A 19,916-nucleotide genomic window follows, 5' to 3' on the forward strand; every position below is an offset into this window, starting at 1 on the left:
AGGATTACTTAAGCCTAAAATTCTATTAAAAAAATAAATAAATAAAATTCTATGGAGAGGCTTAGAACAGTGCCTGGCAGGTGGTGAGTGCTTGGTCAAGGATAGATATTCTTTTTTTTTTTTCTGTACATTGGACACCTACATCACATGTAGGATCACCACCAAGGTAGGTCCCTTTATGATCTTCTGCCTATGTTGAACGGTCTTGGAGAATTGGGAGTCTCACATCCATGATTTCTGCTTTGCTTTCTTTCTCCTTTTGTACAATTCTTTTTCCCTTTATTACAATTGTCGGTGTGGTTTTCTGAGAGAGTAGATGTATTCGGATTAAAAGGATTCTATGTATATATTTTAAATCTTAAAATGAAGGAGAAATTGTGACTGCAGTCTTTCAAAGAAAATAATCTTCATACAGTTGACTCGAACAACATGGCATCGAACTGTGTGGGTCCATTTATATTTGGATTTTTTAAAGCATTTTACTTAATTTTATCATGCGTTTCAAGTATACAGTACATTGCTTAGAGATTTATATAGTTTATGACATGATTCCCCCATTCACTCTATCAGCCATCTACACATAGCCATTACATTACTGCTGGCTACATTCCCTGTGCCATGCTCTCCATTCCCGCGATCATCTCTCAACTACTAATTTGTACTTCTTTAGCTCTTGACCCCTTTCTCCCAGCCCTCCAATCCACCTCCCCTCTGGCAGTCACCAGATTGTCCTCTGTATTTGTGAGTCTGTTTTTGATTAGTTTGTTCTTTTTGTTCCTTAGATTCCACATGTAAGTGAAATCAAATTTGTCTTTCTGTCTGGCTTATTTCGCTTAGCGTAGTAACCTCTAGGTCCATCCATGTCGTTGCAAATGGTAGGATTTAATTTTTTATGGCTGAGTAATATTCCATTGTATATATGAACCATAACCTCTTTACCCAATCATCTGTTGATGAGCATTTGGGTTACTTCCGTATCTTAGCTATTGTGAATAGCGCTACCATAAACATAAGGGTGCATAGCTTTTAATGACTGAGTCAAAAGGTAGATGCATTTTTAATTTTTTAAGGAACCTCCAGACCATTTTCCACAGTGGCTGTACTAATTTGCAATACCACCAGTGTATGAGGGTTCCCTTTTCTCCACATCCTCACCAACACTTATTGTTTTTGGATTTATTGATGATAGCCATTCTGACAGGTGTGAGGTGATATCTCATCATGGTTTTAATTTGCATTTCTTTGATGATTAGTGACCTTGAGCATCTTTTCATATGTCTATTGGCTATCTGTATTTCCTCATTGGAGAAATATCTATTCAGGTCACCTGCCCAGTTTTTAAACTGGATTATTATTTTGTTGTTGTTGAGTTATATGAATTCTTTATATATTTTGGATATTAACCCCCTTATCAGATGTATCATAAGCAAATATCTTCTCCCATTCAGTAGGTAATCTTTTCATTTTGTTGATAATTTCCTTTGCTGTGCAAAAACTTTTTAACTTGATGTAGTCTCATTTGTTTATTTTTTATTTTGTTTCTCTTGCCTGAGATATTTTATATCTGAAAATAAATTACTGTTAGCAATATCAGAGTTTACTGCTTTTGTTTTCTCCTAGAAGTTTTATGGTTTCAGGTCTTATATTTAAGATTTTAATCCATTTAAGTCTATTCTTGTCTATGGTATAAGAAGGTGGTCCAGTTTCATATTTTTACGTATATCTGTCCAATTTTCCCAACACCATTTACTGAAGAGACCGTCTTCACCCCATTGTATATTCTTGCCTCCTTTGTCATATATTAAATGAGCATATAGATGTGGATTTATTTTTGGGCTCTCTATTCTGTTCCATTGATCCATGTATCTGTTTTTATGCCTGTACCATGCAGTTTTGATTATTGTAGCCTTGTAGTATAGTTTGATATCAGGTAGTGTGATACCTCCAACTTTGTTCTTCTTTCTCAAGGTTGCCATGGCTATCTGGGATCTTTTATGGTTCCATACAAATTTGGGAGTTATTTGTTCTAGTTCTCTGAAAAATGCCATTGGTGTTTTGATAGGGATCGCATTGAATCTATAGATTCCTTTGGGCAGTATGGCCATTTTAACAGTGTTGATTCTTCCTATCCATGAGATAGTCTTTCCTAGAAAAATAAAATTGGGGGTGGGGCAAGCAAAGATGGAGAGAGCCCTTGATCTAGAGTCGGGAAACCTGGGTTCTAGCTCCAGCTCTACTACCAACCACAGGTTGACAAAAGGCAGGCCATCCTCCTTTCAGGGTCTCACTTATAAAATCCAAGGTGCGTGTGTCCATGGCAGGGAGAAGGGCGTGGTGGGGGTGGGGTGACTTGTCCCTTCCAGCTTTATAATTCTGTTTCTAGGACAGTTTGCCCCTCCCTCTCATTGGCTCATTCAATTATGTATTTGTTTTGAGATTCAAGAAGTTCTTCCTCCTATCTGACTGAAAATCTTTCTGCTTTAGTTAATGTCTATCTCTCCTTGTTCTGCCCTTTGTATTAACAACTGGCCAGTGACCCATTTTATAGACTAAAAGCTGAGGCACCTGAGCCATCTGCCTCTAGATGGAACAATGCCAGTCCTCGTCTGTGATTTCTCCTTTCAGTGGCCCTTCACTGTACCCTCTCCCCCAGGAATCTCTACTTATCCCACATTTAGAGACCCACTCAGGTCACTCCTGAGAGCCAGAGACTGAACTGTGTCCTTCACATGCATCTCCCTGTTTAATCCTTCACCTATAGGGAAGCAGATCACGTTGACAGCGGGAAAAGTAGGCTCCTGGAGCCCAGACTGAGAGGGGCTTTTGTAAGTGACTTATAAGACCCCCTCATGCTGTGAGGCTGAACCTCCAGCCCTTGTGGGGTCCAGGCTTCCCTAGAGAAAGTCTTTTTCTCAGCACTTACCAGCCTGCCCTTCCCGCAGCTGACATGATGGATGTCGTCTCTGTGAAACCCACCCCCTTGGGCATCCACAGCTTTGGGCATGCCAGCTGCTGCTCCAGCCTCCTCGCTGCCACCCAAGAAGACCCACAAGAATTCAAACAAGTGTAAGTGGCCTTGTCAGGGTGCAATCTTCAAATCTGTACCCGGCCAGGTTAGGGCCCTGATCAGCTCCAACACCATCGCAATGCAGTTTCAATATTTCTTTGAGGGGATTATTGATGTCCGTCTCCCCCACAAAAATACAACTCCTGGGTCGAGGCGGGCATGGCTTGTTCAGCGAGACCTAGTGTGCTGCCTGGCACGGAGAGGTGCTCAGTAAGTGGTCTGTGGGGAAGCAACAGATCCACGGTCATTTCTTTAAAGTAAACCTCTGGCAAGCGTTGGCTTTTTACTCTCATTAACAAATTCCTAGAGGCACATCTGTCACAGGATCACTACAAACTTGTACCAATTTAGAGCCCTGTTTCATGTATCACAGTGTGAGGATTCATTTATTCCGCTAATATGCACTGAGCATATTATCTGGTGCTGGAGCCCTGAAAATAGAGCGGAAAGCTAGCCACTGTCCCTGCCCCCATGAAGGTCACGTGCCAGTGGGGAGGTCGTTAAAGAGCAAACACAGCTCATGGCTACACAGTAATATCAGGCCATGCTTTCTGCTATGGAGAACAATTAAGTAGGGAGAAACGATGGAGAAAGATGGGGTGCTGTTTTAGACTGAAGGGTCCACGAAGCCCCAAAGAAGAGCTGGCATTTCAACAGATGATGCCATTGAGAGTGAATCAGGGGTAGGCACATCCCAGGTGAGGAGCAGGATTCAGAGAGAATTCCTGGAAGCCTCAGTCTCCTTGGTGAGTCAGTGGGGACACGCTCTGCTTGCCATCAAAGTGAATTGAAAATTCACTCATCTCAGAGCCCGTGCCAGAGTCATCTGGGCAGCAGCGGCCTCTTTCAAAGAAAAGGATTTGCCATGAGAGAGCAGCATAGCATCCCTCTGAGGACCCGGTGTTTTCGAGTTATAGACAGAAACGTGTTGAGATCTCAGGTCCACTAAGGTTAGGGTTCATTTCTTAATCACCCCGTGCCTCAGTTTCTTCATCTGTAAATGGGGATAACGATAGTGCCCCTGCCATAAGGTTGCTGTAAAGATTCAGAGAAATAACCTGTGTAAAGTGCTTAGCACAGTGCCTGGCACGGAGGAAGAGTTGACTAGTAGCCTTTACTACCTTTGTCATTCCCTTGGCTCCCAGTGGGGCTCCTTGCTTCTCACTCATTCATTCCTCAATTATTTTACCTCCTAGTTGCCGGGCACTAGATGCTGGGGTATCCAGAGGAACACATGAGCTGTCCTAAGGTAGGACAGAGAGAATCTCAGTACCGGAGGCAAAGTCCCGGGCATTAGTCTGTCATTCCCACCTGTGTGAACTTGGCCCTCTTACGTTATGTCTTTGGACCTTAATTTCCCCAACCGTTGATGGAGAGATCAGCTTGGCACTTACTAGATGGTTCTACTGATGAGCTGCTGGGTGGGGTCCAATTAGAACAGTCATCTGTGGCTCCAGGTGACCTGAACCGCAGAGACCTTGGCCTAACCTGTTCGCCTCAGTGCTCTGCTGGAAGCGGGGTTGGGCAGAAGCCCAAGCCATGTGGGAATGGACCGTGGTCAGTGTCAGGGCCTTCCACTTCCAAGAACCCACACATATTAGGCAAGGTCCCTCATGGGGACATGGAGAGAGAGGGGTAGAACATAACGTCACGTGCATGCTGTGTGCTCAGGAGTCCCATGGGCGTGTGAGGTGTCAGAGATTGTAAGGGGGGCTATCGAAAGAGGAGGTCACTTGGAGAAGTGGTCAGATTGAGGGGTCAGATTGAAGGTGGAGACAGAGGAGGGGGGCCTCTAGGAGAAGGGGCATGTCTCATTTCCTCCCCAATCTCATTTTTACTTCTAGATCTGGGAATATCCATAAAGCTTATTCTGGGGCCACCACATTTTTGCGTGCTCTTTCCTCCTTCCCAGCCCCGCCCTCCTCAGACTGCCTTGGGCCCTGGTACTGTCCCTTTCTAATTCCTTCTCCTTCTTCCTCCATCAAACCTTACCCTTCCTGTGTACCTTTCCCTCAGGACTATGGGGAACTAACCTTTAAATAGTGTTAATTCATTTATTCAAAAAACTTTTAATGAGTTGTATGTCAGGAACTATTTGGGCTCTGATGATAGAGTAGTGAACAAAACAAACAAACAAAATCCCTGTCCTCTTAGAACTTGCATCCTAGAAAGTTAAGGGACAATGTGATTTAGTGTAGCATCTTGTTAAAATGCAGATTCTCATTTACTAGATCTGCGATGGGACCTGAGATTCTAGCAAGTGATGCTCGATGTTGCTGGACCACAGTTTGAGTGGCAAGGATTTATGTGTCATTCCTCACAGGGGATTAAAGTCTGAAAGAGAGCTCCAGAGATGGGAGGATTTGTCCAAAGGAATGGCCATCTAATAGTGGAGCCCCGGATTGATATAAGTGGTGAAGGGCAGGTACTTGAAGGCAGTAAGGCAATTAGGCTGGCCTGATGATGGCTGCCTTCTTTGTCTATGTATAAGGCTGGCTCAGCTTTCCAGCTCTGGCTCTTTAGCTCCTCACTGCTCCTGTTCAGCCGGGCTGTGGGTGAGAACATCTGGAAGGGATTCCCTGGAACTGGAGGGAATTTCCAGGCAAATGAGACTCTGTCAGCCCAGCCGGGAACACCCACCCCTGCCATCTGCTCCAGGCGTCATTACAGAGTCTGTGAGAAGAATCCGGCAGTTTCTAGCTTCTCTGAGAGTATATCTGTGCCCTGTCCTGGGCACGGGAGGGGACTGCACTGCTACCGCTAAAGACCTGCTGGGAGCCCCGGTTTCTGGGTGCACTAGCAAGTCCCTTTCCTTTCTCCCTTTCCCTGCTGGGAGGGAGGGCACCTTGCAAGTCCACAAACGCTCTGTGCGTGTTTCGAAGGACAGTGATGAAGGGAGAGGCTGCCCTGGTTGTCAGAAGCAGCTCCATCAGCCCAGAATTTTCTCATCCTCACTAGGCAACGTTTATCTGACACTATCTGTACTCTGCTCCATGTGACATCTTAATAATACCCACTTAGTAATGCCCATCGATGTACACTGATGGCCCTATATACATCCCTGTGCTGATGGCTTTACAACTTGACATCACTTGATCTGCTAGAAACTCTATTCAACTGTTTTTATTCTCACCTTCCTACAGATAGAGACATGCAGCTCAGAGAGGCCGATTTATCTGCAGGAAGTGCAAAGCCAGAACTTGAACTCGAAGTCACCCAATACCAAAGTCCAGCGTTAACCTCTCAGTTATATTGCCTCCCTTCATGGTCTTCTAGGAGCAGACACTGGCCAAGAGGGACGGCAGGGCTGGATGGGAACTTGTTCCACTGGAAGTCTTGCCTCTCCCTCTCCTCCACTCTCACGAGAGGAAGCTCCCTGCACAAGGTTTTGGGTGAGTGTATCCAGCGTATTTGTCACATGCAGCTGCATAAGACCAGGCAGCACCAGTTAATGAGGGTTACAAATGACTGTCATCAATTCTGGGAGTTACTCATCTTCAAGGACGGGTCTCCTATGGTGACAACCTTGTTAACAGCAAACTGCCAGAGCAGACAGCCTAATCTCAAGCCAGGAGGCCCAGGTGCTCACTGGGAACCCACAGGGGCTTGCCCAGTCATGGGGCAACAAGGCGAGAGAGCCAGGGCTAGGGGTCTGCTCTCAGGAGGGGGAGTGCAGAGATTACAGCATCTCTACCCTCCATCCCCAAGCCCCACTACCACCTGGGGATGTGAATGGAAGTATCATCTGATGTTAAAACTGGACGTTTATCCCTGTCATTCTGTCTATCCCTGTCATTCTGTCTATCCCTGTCTGTCCCTTCTAGCAGGTGGATTCACAATTCTGGTGCACAGAACTTATGCCAACCACAGTAAAATAGACCCCCTGTCCCTCCTAGCTGGTCGGGCTGGGACCGCAAGACTAATCAGGCAACACAATAGCTCAGTCTCCACCTGCTCTGCTGCCCTGTTTGTCTGCTGTGCCCTCAGCTTTAAACCTGAGCCGAGCAGGTGTGACCAGGCAGAGAGAGCTCCTTGACCACTACGGGCCAAAAGATTAAGGGCACCTGAGGAAGGGCCTTTGTTTCTGTATTCTGGTTTCACGGCTTGGAGAGATTGGAGATAGTGCACATTCCCCTGAGTGTGGAGGCTGTGAAAGGTTCTGTAAAAGCCAGTCAGTGGGGCTCTTGCCTATAAATAGGAGGACAAACATTGTCATCTTAAAGGGCTGTACCATCTCTCCTCTAGAGGAGGAAAAAGAAGATGAGCCTTGACTCTCGCCTGAGGATGAGGCAGCAACCCTACTAGGATAATGGGGCAGGGGACAGGATCTTAGGATGCTGACAGGTCCTGGCAGTAGACTCGCTGTGTGTCTCCAGGCCAGTGAGTCACTTCTCTGGGCCTTGGATCCCAGTGGAAGGAGAGAGGGAATGATTTCAGGAGACAAGGTTGCAGAGTGTTGGTGAGAAAAGTAAGAGTGACTAGGGAGGTGGCTACAAGTGTGAGGGAAGAAGGAACGGGGGCTGGGAAGTAGGTGGTGGGAGAGAGAGCGGGTTGTCCTCAGAGGCTGTAGGACCCCTTTCCACTGGTCTGCACTACCGGCTCCAGCTCCCTGCTCCTGCCCGGGTGTTCCTGCTGAGCTGGCAGGCAGGTTAACATCTTGATATGGGGAACTTATGCCAGCCCCAGTGAAACAGACCCCACAGGCTTCCAAAGGCCTGCCCACCTCCCTGCCCCTCCAGCACTACCTCACCCCACATTGGGGGCTGGGCAGCCTTCACCTGCAGGGTCACCCCACTCTCCAGACTCTGCTTCTGATCCCATTCCCAGTCTGAGGATTTAAGGGATCTATAGATTCAGCATCGAGTCACCTGTTATCTTGGCTCTGGGAATCCAGCCTTCACCCTAGACCCAGGTTCAGTCATGGGTTTGGATCCCAGCTCTATAGCCTTTGGAGCTACATCCCTCTTCTGTAAAATGAGCATAATAATCATGCCTCCCTTCTGGGCCTCTTTGAAGATTCACTAAGTTCCCAGCAAAATTCCCAAACGTGGTAGGAGTTCCATGACTGTAAGCTGTCTTCTCCCTGACCCCTCTTGATTGGCTCCCTTGGGTTGCACCGCTAAATGGGCTTGTCAACCAAGGCCTTGGCCACGCAGCCCACAGCTAAGGTGCATGGAGAGATCTCCAACTGTCATCATCAGCTGTAAAGGTCGGGGGATAATAGGAGCTGTCATTTATTAAGTGCTTTTAGAGCGACAGACCTTGGCCTGCAAAACTTGTAACCCTCACATCAACCCTGCAAGGCGGGTTTTATTATCCCTGTTTCAGAGATGAGGCAACACAAGTTCTAGATTCTGAACTACCCTGCCCGGGTCCCATGGCTACTGAGTGGTAGAATCTGGATTTGAATCCAGCCCCTCTTCCCACGCTGGCTCCACCCACTCTGTGAGACATGACATCACTCAGGCAATGGGTGGCCACAGGCTGATGGGACCAGGTGAGGAGTGCTGATTCTAGAAGCAAATTACCCAAAATGTCAAGGCCAGGGCAGAGAGGCATGCTCTGGTGAACACAGAGACCAAGAACAAGGCAAGCATCCCTGGGACCCAAGACCTAGCAGGTTGAAAGACAGGCAGGCAAAAACTCAAGTAAAATGGCACCCCCGGGTATAGCCCTGATGGTGGATGCAGGAAATGCCAGAAAAACCTGAGCCATGGTGGTCGATGGGTGTATAGGGAGGGATCTTATGCAATTTCTTCTAGACAACACATTTTCCCAATCTAACAGTGCCTGGTTAGAAAAACAAACAAACAAACAAAAAAACCCCAAACCCAAAACCAAAACAAAACAAAAACACTATTCACTTGACAAAAATCCAACATCTAGGCATGATCTGCCAAGATTTCAGGGAGACCCCCAATCTCCACCACATTTCCGAACCTAGCTATTTCTCCTAGGGCAATGTGCAGGCTCGCTCAAGGTCAAAGACACTATTCCAGGTATGAATTTTATTGCTAACCAGGTGACACTTGAAGAGGCTCAGAAATCGGGAGAAAAAAGTCTCCAGTTGTGATTATTTAGTACAGTCTGGGAAGAAGAAAGGGCTCTTTGTGGAGCAATGAAAGAGACCCAGATAGAGGCAAGCCCCTGCCATCCTGAGCAGAAATCATCTTTTCCATCAGCGGTTTCTGCTTTGCCGGGCCTGGTCTCATTGTGTCTCTGCATTCCGCCGGGGTCCAGAAGAATACACTGGGATATGTGGCTTTGTCGGCGCAAGTGCCTTTATTTCTACACCGGGGCCTGAACGTAGATCTGCTCTAGCCATTATTATTTAGAAATATTTTGACAAATAGTTTTTCTAAAGATACAATTCTTCCCCGCCCCTCTTTTTGTTGTTTATCTTTTTTTTTTTTCTTTTCCCCTCCTGGGAACAATGTAATTCTCTAACACAGTTTGCATTGTAAGGCGAGGACTACACTGAATTGAAATACAGGAGGGGAAGCCTCGGAGATAGAGACGGCATGTGTCCATGACAAGAGCATAAATCCAGGTGGCCACCAGCACCGACGGCTCCTCCAGAACAGGCCTGCCACGGTCACGGGGCTCACGGTCATTTTCCTCCCCCTCCCCAGACTCTACCCCATGACTTTGTCCTCTTCCTCCTTCCCTTTCAGCACCCAAGCTGTGGTGGGGAGTCAATGAGACCTCTTTCCACCGCCGGGGACCAGGATACACAATAAGGATGTTTCTAGGGGTGGCGGGTAGCTGATGGTGGAAAGCCAGGTGAGGGCCATGGACTGGGGAAGTGAAGCACCCAAAAAGTCAAAGCCAGGGCAATGAGGCATAAAAGAAATGGTCTCAGCTCTTGAGGGGTTTTGGTTCTGGCTAAGTAGGCAAGACGAGCATTTCAACATGTCACTTAGGCTATGGCTCCCATGCAGAAGGCAGTGATGGTAAGAGAAAGATTGTCAGGTTGATGAATGTGGAGAGCTGGTAAAACACACAGCTGCTGTATCTGGGCGGTGAGCAGGGGGAGCTTGTCCCCAGGATGACTGCTGTTCATTCCCTCCTTTACTATGGACACGTCATTCTCCCATCCAGAGGTAAAATCTGTTCTCCTCTCCTTGAATCTGTGCTTTCTTTAGTGATTTTTTCTTGACCTATAAAGCGTGGCAGAAGTGAAGCTTGGGATTTCTAAAACAAGATTCTAAGGACCTTGCAGTTCCTAAATCTCTAGGGACTTGGGGCTTTGAGCCCCTGTGTAAGACCAATTTCCCTAGGGCTGGCATGCAGTGAGGAAGCCCAAGGTGCCACGTGGAGAGACAGAGCAGAGAGAGAGACATGCCAGGCCATCCTCCATCGATTCCAGCTCACAGCCATTAGAGTCATCTGAACTGCAGCCACAAACATCCTGGAGCAGAGCTGAGCCATTCCCTTTGTGTGTGTTACATGCCATTGAGTTGGCTCCGACTCCTGGCAACTCTATGACTGAGTGACGTCCACACTGTCCTGTCCTCAACAGCCCTGCTCAGCTCCTGTAGATGCATGCCTGTAGCTTCTCTGATGGAGTCAATCCAGCTCGTATATTCTTCCTCTTTTCCTGCTGCCTTATATTTTCCCCAGCATTATTGTCTTTTCCAAAGAGCCCTGCCTTCTCGTGACATGCTTGAAGTAGGACAGCTTCTGTTTGGTCATTTTTGCCTCCGGCGATGTCTCAGGCTTAGTATGCTCTAGGACCTACTGTTCATCTTTTGGCGGGCTGGGGTGTTATAGAGCTCTCTTCCAGTACTGTATTTCAAGTGAATCAATTTTCGTTTTCTACCAGACTTCTTCACCATCCAACTTTCGCATCTGTACATAGTAATTGGGAATACGAGGATGCGGATGATCCTAGCCTTGCTCACTAATGACACATCTTTGCTCTTGAAAATCTTTCCTATTTCTTCCATTGCTGCCCTTCTGGGTCTCAGCCTTCTCTCGATTTGGCTGCAGTCTCCATTCAAATCCCCTCTGTACCCTGTCCAAACTTCTGACCTACAGAAATGTGAGACATGATAACAATAAATTGTTTTTTAAGCCACTGAGTTTTAGGGTCGTGTGTCATGCATGCATCGATAAATGACAAGAACTGGGGAAGGGGCATGTGTAAATGCCAGGGATTTCTGTTGACTTACACCTCCCCCATTTAAGGCCATACCCACCTTCTCTGCTCCCTGAGACCTCCTCTGCCATGACCCTCCTAAGCCCTGGCACTCCCATCCCTGGGACCAGTTCTGCAAAATTCCCTTCTAGAAGCCCAATTTGGGAACTGATTTGCCGCTCAGGGAGGAACTAGGGTCACTGAGAGAAGAGCAAAGATTGTGCACAGCCTGTCTCTGGGGAGGGTCCGCGTGGACTGGTCAGTGGGAGGAGGAGGCACGTGAGCCTGTGTGGACATGGTGTGTGTGACTTCCTCCAGAGAAATGGTTCCTCAGACTAAAGCTCGTCCCTGCCTCCCATCCAGAACTCACGTCTCCAGCCCTCTCCTGGAGTCTCCGCAGGGCCTCCCTCAGAGTCCTCAAATCCAGCACATCCCAAACCAGAGGCTTCTCTAGACCACCGCTCAGGCAATTTCCTGTCCTCCCCTATTTCTTCCAGGGGCGCAGAAGTCACCAGGCCCATCCAGGTGTGGGAAACCTACCCTTTAGGACAGAACTTGCCCAGCTGAAAAGAGAGCCAACGAGAGTTTGCCCAAGTGGCTGGAGGTTGTTCTAGGAACACCAAGGTGGGGATGGGAGGGGAGAGGCTTCTGGGTAAGGGCTGAGGTGGAAAGACTTATGGCTAAGGAGCTGGGTAGAACTCAGCCAAGGTCACAGGGAGCCCCAGGGTTCCTCCTGGAGAGGAGAGGGATCCTGAGGCCATGTCTGAAGGCTGAGAGATGCCCACAGGAGGTGAAAGATACCACACCCAGTCTCAGAATCCTCTCTGCCTCCTTGCTCCAACTCTCACCCCACCTCCACCCCTCTACCGCCCCTCTATCCCCCACTGCTTCTGGGGCAGCCATCAGGAAACCCTCACAGGTTCCTCGCACCCCTTTTTTCATTTCCGGTCCCCTGTCAGACTCCGGCTCAGCTTGTCATCACCTCCTCCCTTGCTCTGGCCTCCTCTGGTCCTCTGCCCCCACCTCCCGCTCCAGCCCAGCTGCCCTGCCCCACAGCACTCTTCTGAAGTCCCCTCTCGTCACAGCACCCACCTGCCCAAAGACCTCCAGCTGCTTCCTGTTGCCTGTAGGATGAAACCCCTCTATAGCCCAGTGGCCCCAGACCCTTGACCCCTGCCTGTCCTTGCAAGGATGCCCCAGCATGAGCTCCTGGCTCCTGCCTCTGGCCCTGCTTAGCCCCGCCCTCCTCTGTACGGTGCCCCCCCCCCGCCCCCGCCTTTGCCGCACCTAAGCCTGCTGGTGCTTTAAGCCTGCTGTCCAGTCTGGTAGCCAGTTGCCCCCATGTGGCTAGTGCATTCCAGGAATTAAAATTTTAACTTCATTTACATCCATTTAAATTTAGAAACTGATACTCGATTCAGTTATTGGAAAACTTTTAAGTATGTTTAGAACAATTTGGATATGTGAACCTACCTTTTCAATTACAAATTTAATAAACTCCAAATGCAGATCTCATACATCCAATGAAAATTACTTGTGTCTGAATTTAGCAGACACATTGCGATGTGCTGTAAGTGTAAAATAGTCTTCAGATTTTGAAGGCTTGTTACAAAATAAAAAAGAACAAAACATCTCAATGATTTTTATTGATTACATGTTGAAATGATCGTATTTAGGATATATTGAGTTAATATAGAGAGCAAAGAGCAAAAATATATCGACATTAATTGCATCTTTTTAAATTTATTAAATGTGGCTGCTAGAAAATCTAAAATCAGATATGTGGCTTGAATTCTATTTCTATCAGACGGCACTTCCGTAGATCACTGATGTAGATGATTGACAACTCAGCCCAACCTTTCTCCCCTCCCTCACACCCTCAGGCGCAAATGCTGGCTCCCTTGGGCTTACATGTGACCCATGCCTGGCATGCTGACCTCAACGTAACACATGCATGTTTGCCGCTACATGTGTGTATTCATGTGGCCTTGTACACAGCTGTCACTACACATGTGTGTATGCATGTGTGTTTGCATCCAGACCTCTCCACGTTTTCAGTGTGTGAGCACCCAGGTCGGTCCCCTGTGTGAAAGCATGCACAGCCTAGTGCCCATGAGGAGTTGACATGGGATGCGGCCTTTGGCGTGAAGCCTCAGGCTGGTTGTCCACCCCCAGGGGATGCTGGAACAGACGGTGTTTCCTTGGCAAGTTGATGAGAATGTCATGTAAGGCTGAACCTACAGCCGCCCTGAAATCAAGACAGATGACAGCTCCTTCTCAACCCTCGCCGATGAAGCCCGTCACTCTATCACTGGAGAGGAAATTAAATTGGTCTGGCACAGTTTGCTGTTCCCAAAGCCAATTTGGTCGCGGATGTGTCATGCGTTATGCACTACTGGGTGCTGTGTAGTTGATCATTTGGTGTATTAATAAGTTTCTGAAGTGTGGTCTGTGGAGCTAATCATACCACGGGCAATCAGGAATGTGTCCTTGTTCCTTTTCTTAAAGATGTAAAACGATCCATCCATCCATTCATCCGTCTATCATGTTGTTCAGTCACTCAGCCAGTCTATTGGGCACCTCCGGTGTGCTGAGCAGTGTGTAGAATAAAAATGAGTCTGGAAAACCAGATTCCAACAGCAGCCCTTGGGGAGCTGTCTGCTTTCTCCAGGCCTCAGTTGCTCTCTGTAAAATGAGGGGGTTGGACTAAAGATCTCAAGGCCCCATCCGGCTCTGGCACTTCAGGGTTTGGGCCAGTTTTCTGTGCAGAGATTTCTATTTCCAGGCGGTGATCCTTTTCTAGACCCCCGAAGACAGCTTGGGCAATACAGCGAGGTGAGGGAAACACAGAACTCCGAGGTTATGGGCATCACTCTATAGACGGAGAGACTGATTTACAGAAATGGGGCAACCCTGAAACAGAGGGGTTCAGATCAAGTGCTTACTCGTGTGCTTGGTTGTATCTCAGAGATTTGGGGGACCAGGCCGATCAACAGTGTTTTCGTCCATTTGGGTTGCTACAACATAACTAGCATGGTCTGGGTAGCTTCAACAACAAACATTTATTTCTGGAGGCTGGAAGTATCAGCAAATTCTGTGTTAAACACAGCTATCTTCCCGCTGTGTCTTCATATAGCAGAAGGGGCAAGGGAGCTATCTGGGGTCTCTTTCATAAGGCACTAATCCCATTCTTGAGGGTTCCCAGAGGCCCCACCTCCAAATACACTGGGGATTAGGTTTCAACACTTGAATCTGGGAGGACTGCAAACATTTAGTCTACAGGGAGCAGAATCTGACCTTAGAACGTCGGAGGCTGTGGCTCATGAAGTCTCTTAGCCCCTGGAAAGTGCAGGGTTGCTGGAAGTCCTTTCTCGTTCCTAACCATCTCCACAGGAGGCATGTATGTTCAGGCAATTCCAAGGCCCCTCTACCTTGTCCCAAGTAAGCTCTTACCATTTCCTGTTCCGGCCTTCCTGTCCGGCTGCTTCTCTTCCATCCTGGGCTGGCCTGGTTTCTGCATCTGCTTCTCAGAGCTCTGCATGTTGGAGCTCTGAAAAACCCACTCCTGGGGCTCTGGGGCATCTCATACAACTGGCTGTCCTAGGCTCCCAGGACCCACTCCAGGTCTTCCTAAGAATCTTTTGCCTCAGCCTGGCTGATTGGCACAGAGTAATGGAGCTATGCTGATCTGCCTACAGAGAGCTCTAAATTCCTACCACAAAAGTCGGACATAGCAGAAGCTTTCTCAGATCTCTGTTTGTGTACCATCAATCTTCCTAATGAAGGGTCTTGATTGCAGGCTGTCTGGGTCGTAGATGGGCGGAAGCCGAGGGGCAGGGATGGGGAGAGGGAAGAAGCTTTGTTGCTGAGCTTTGGCTACTTCGATCCTGCTCTACAAAGAGCAATTTCCTCTGGTTCTTCCAACATTTAAACCTACAAACTAAAAACACAACAATGATGGTGTGTTGGAACATCCCAGAATTCAGGAAAAAGAATGAGAGGAAAAGTGGATTTTCAGAGCATCTATATGCACCTCCCAGAAAAACCCCTCCCCCAAGCTTACCGCCTCTCCTCTGTAATTTAGACAATGAGGAGATTCTGATTTGTGCTGTGTCCCCCGAGCCAAGCTCAGTGCTTGGCATATAATAGTCATTCAATAAATATTGTTGAGTAAATGGATTTCTAGCCCTAAGATCACTCTAAGAAGATTTGTTAGTAATAAACCAATTCGGGAGTGGCTGAGGACATCATCTATTCATTCAGTGAGCATTTGTTAGGCAGCTCCAGGTTCCTGGAACTGTGCCAGGTGCTAAAGCCTGCTACAGCTAGACAATGAAACCATTCAACAATATGCATTGGGCCCTCATGCTGCATCAGGCACTGGGTTCTGGGTTCTGAACATCAAGAGGTCAGTAGGACAGATATTCCTACCTCCACAGAACTCATATGTTCCCCTCCACAGAAGACAGACAATAAGCAAATGTGTAATTAATAAGCAAGATGATTCTGATTTGCGTAGGTGCTATAAAGGAAATATGCAGGTGTGATGGAGAGCAGCTATGTAGCCTGCTTTGGACAGGTGCAGTCTACAGAGGGACCTCTAGGACCTGAAGACTGAGGAGAAAGAGCCAGGAGCCAAGGGCCAGGAGCCAAGAGAGAACCTAGCAAGTACAAAGGCCCTGGGGCTAGAAACAGCTCAGTGGATTTGAGGACCAGAAAGAAGACCAGTGCTTCAGGAGTGCAGGACTGAAGGGCAGCAGTGCAAGGTGAGTATGGATGGACAAGTCACTGCCCTCTGGCGGGAGAGGCAGACAAGCAAGCAAAGAGTGGCAAATGCTGCAGTAGAGGCAGGAATAGGTGGGGAAGCCCTAACCTTGGCCTGGAGGAAGCACCAAGTCTTCAGACGACACTCGACAATCTCTCCCTGGTCCCATATGGGCTTCTGTTCTTCTATCACCGTGGTCCTTGCTCCAAGACCCGCCCACCTTTCTCTGCCAGGAGCAGGTGGCTCTAGAGTGGTGCCAGCTGCACCCTGCTCTGGTCCAGAAGAACTTTCCCCAAATGATTTCCCCACCCTGAAGCTTCTCGAAGCCTCTTCTGCTGCTGCAGAAAGCTGCTGGGCGGCAGCGTCTGACGTTACCTGAGGTGAGTGCGTTTGGCAGATGTCACCGTGTGGGGTAATATCACCAGCATGGTGAGCCCCTTCCTTTCATCTCCCCGTCTCCCTGGAGCTTTTACTACCATTGAGCCCAGCATCTAGCAAATAGCCCCACTGCTGCCTTTTATCTGTTTGGCTTTCAACTTGAGACACTCTCTCCAGAGGCCACGCTTGGCAACGGCACTCTTTAGAACTTCAGAGTAGGCTTGCCAGGCATCTGAGTAATAATAATGACAACAACAACAACAAATTATATAATAATAATAATTGTAAAATCAGCTTCCCATTTATTAGGGTTCTGGGCATGCCAGGCACCGTGCTAAATGCTTTACATGTACCATTTTATGTCATTCTCACTACCTCCTAATAAGGCAGGTGTTGATATGAGGCTCAGAGAGGTTAAGTAACTTGGTAAGGTCACACAGTATATAAGTGCTAGAATTGACATTAGGTCTAAGGCTGGCCACTTCCACAGACTCTTTCCTCTTTATACTAGTGGTTCCCAGCTCTAAGCTGGTTACATGGGAATTATCAGGGGAGCTTGTTAAAAGTTAAGATTTCTGGTCCCTCATCCTCAGAAATTCTGATTCTGTAGATTTGTAGTGGGGCCCAGGAATGGGGTGGTGGTGGTGGGATTGTTTGTTTATTTCTCTTTTAACAGGATCCCTTAGGAGGTTCAAAGATAAGGCCAGAAGTATTTGGGTAGAGGGCCAGGTGCATACAGGTACACTTTCCATAGGATGTACTTGATCTTCAGGAGTAGAAGGCAGAGAGGAGGTGGGCTGAGGGAGGGGAGGTCCCCCAGAAGAGCGCTTCTGACTCTCTGACCTCACCCCCCACCCATCCTTTCCTAACCCCAGTCAAGAGCCAGAAGCAGAACGCTGACCTCCCCCTTGTCAAGCTCTTCTCTTCCTCCTGCCACATGAAACAGCAAGAAAACACGGTTGATAACAGACTGAGTGAAAGGGCTTCCAGGGAACACAGAAAGAAGGGATTGGGGACAGGGTTTCTAAAGCTGAAAGCCAGCCAGGTAGAAGTCATGAAAGAAGGTGGGTTAGGTGATCTGCAGGGTCTCTGATCTAAGAGTCCTCAAATTGAAACACTGAAAAACCACAGTGATGGTAAACGAGCATAATTTTTCAATCACTGAATAAATATCTATTCAGCAGAGTATGAACTAGTGCTGCCTGGCAAGGAGGTGTAAGGCAGAGAAGAGCATCAACCTTGTCCTTTACTCCAAGCCCCCATCCCAGCACCTAGCATTCTTATTGGCACATGTTAATCCTGCAACACAATTCTGTCCAATGAATGAGGATCTTCGACTCCAGGGAGGGCAAGCCTAAAATCGAAGAACAGTAGAAACTACCATTGGGGCTATATAAAATCAAGTGTGAACATGCACTATACATGGACGGACCTCCAGCACAATATGTTGGGTGAAACAAGCCAGTCACACAGACAAAGACTGTATGATTCTACTCTTAGGAGCTACTTAGAGTAGTTAAATCCATCATGATGGAAAGTAGAATGGTGTTTGCCAGGGCTGGGGGCAAGAGGAATGGGGAGTTATTACTTAACAGGGACAGAGTTTCAGTTTTGCAAGGTGGAAAACAGTTCTGGAGATGGATGGTGATGATGATTGTACAACTATTGAACTACGCACTTAGAAATGGTTAAGAAGGTAAATTTTATAATGTATATTTTACCACAATTAAAATTTTTTTAGATTTTAAATTTAAAAAAATGTGTTACATTGTGTGGGAGTGGTAGAGACTGTTAGTTTCCCCCCACTAGCCACTCTCCCCTTTTTCTTTAAAATTAGAAATTTTAGCTAAGCAGAAAGCTACCCAGAATAAAGTACATTTCCCAACATCCTTTGCAGGTAAGTGTGGCCGTATGACTGAGTTCTGGCCAATGGATGAAAGTGGAAGGGTTGTGTAAGAGCCTCTGGAACCTTCCTTAAGAGACAACACCAATGCACCTTGTACTCCTCCTCTTCGTCCCTTCCTCCGCTGGCTTCCAGAAGCATGGGGGCTGCCATCTGGGATAATGAAGTTGGCAGTCACACCTGCCAGAGCAATAAATTGTGAAGCCCTAAAATTGAAACACCATATCAGCCCTGATCTACCTGCCCAGACTTCCGCATGAGAGAGGAACAGACTTCCATTTCCTTCAAGCCACTACTGGTTTTGTTTGTTTTTGTCATTTGTACCGAAACTTAGTCCTAATGAATACAGAGGGGTAGAATGAATGATGATGGTATTTCAAGAAACAGAAAAGACCATGAAGGTTGGAGCATTCGAGGAAGGCTGCATGGATGAGGTTGTACCTGAGCTGTCCTGACAGGTATTGGGCTGCAAGATGAATAAGGCCTGGTCCATGGACAAAAGCCATCTCATGGGTCTGAGAGTGTTCCTGGGTGAAAAGCTTGAATTATAGAAGACTATAGGCCTGGAACGATGGATCTTCCAAATGTATTGTGGTTATTTTTTTTTTTTAAAGCCAAATTTTTCTTAAGAAGGAAGAATTAGAAAGGTACAGCAGGAAGGAAAGCAGGTGAATTCCTGCCTAGCTAATTAGTAGTTAACAGTTCAATTAGCATGGCAAACAATGGTACCTAGAAAGCCTTTTTTAAAAGAAGAATTTGCAAACTGCTTGCAAATATCTATGGATAGTTCCAGACCATGAATTTTGAAAACTAAAGTATTTCCAGAGAGGCTAAGGGAGAAGCCAGAATTAATTTAAGCAGCGACTGATAAAAATTTTGTTGGACAGAGGGCACCCATCTGTACTCAGGGGTTGAGTTTACTTTTAAATCGTGTTCCAAATAAGATTTTATCTTAGATGTAACAGGCAACAGAGAAAAATTAGATAAGTATTTGTATCATTATTTTAATGTCTCTGCTTTATGAAAAAAAAATCTATCTACAAATAGCAACGCAGGAGTGTGGCAGATCCTGAGGAGTAAGCCACCCTGCTGACTTACGCTCTGTGGGGGCTGCTACTCGAGTTAGGACCGGTTGCCAAAGAGAAACTAACCAGCTCCTCCAGGGCACAGTCCTGCCTCCTGATGCCACTGCTGTTTCAGGAACAGGAAATGGGTAGGATGCGGGTGGGAAAAAGGAGGGTTTGAGTGTGGGAGGCATATGGCTGGGGAGAAGTCGTGCCCTGCAGCAGGGTGTGAAGCATCAGCCTCCCCCCTTGACCTTGAGGGGAACTTTTAGGTTCTGCAAAATGCTTTTATTTGCTGTAATCACAACTTTCCCATGGAGTAAGCAGAGCATCCACAACGTGGCATTTTCCCATTATGCAGCAAAAGTGAGCCTCAGACAGGTGACGGAGTTTTCCCGGACACACAGCTGCCAGGTGGTGCAAAAAAGGCCCCCAACATCAGGCAGGGGGACATGGCGCCTGTGTCCAAGCAGAGGCGTGACAGATGCAAGTCTTTCTCACGCCCACTCGCCTGCCCCTGGCACACTCCTGCACCCAGTGGAGGGTCCAACCCCTTCCTCGAGGGACCATGCCTGGTTGCCCGTGAGGAATCTTTGTGC

Source organism: Pteropus medius, unplaced genomic scaffold (genome assembly GCF_902729225.1).
Source record: "Pteropus medius unplaced genomic scaffold, Ma_sr-lr_union100, whole genome shotgun sequence".
Taxonomy (NCBI): Eukaryota; Metazoa; Chordata; class Mammalia; order Chiroptera; family Pteropodidae; genus Pteropus; species Pteropus medius.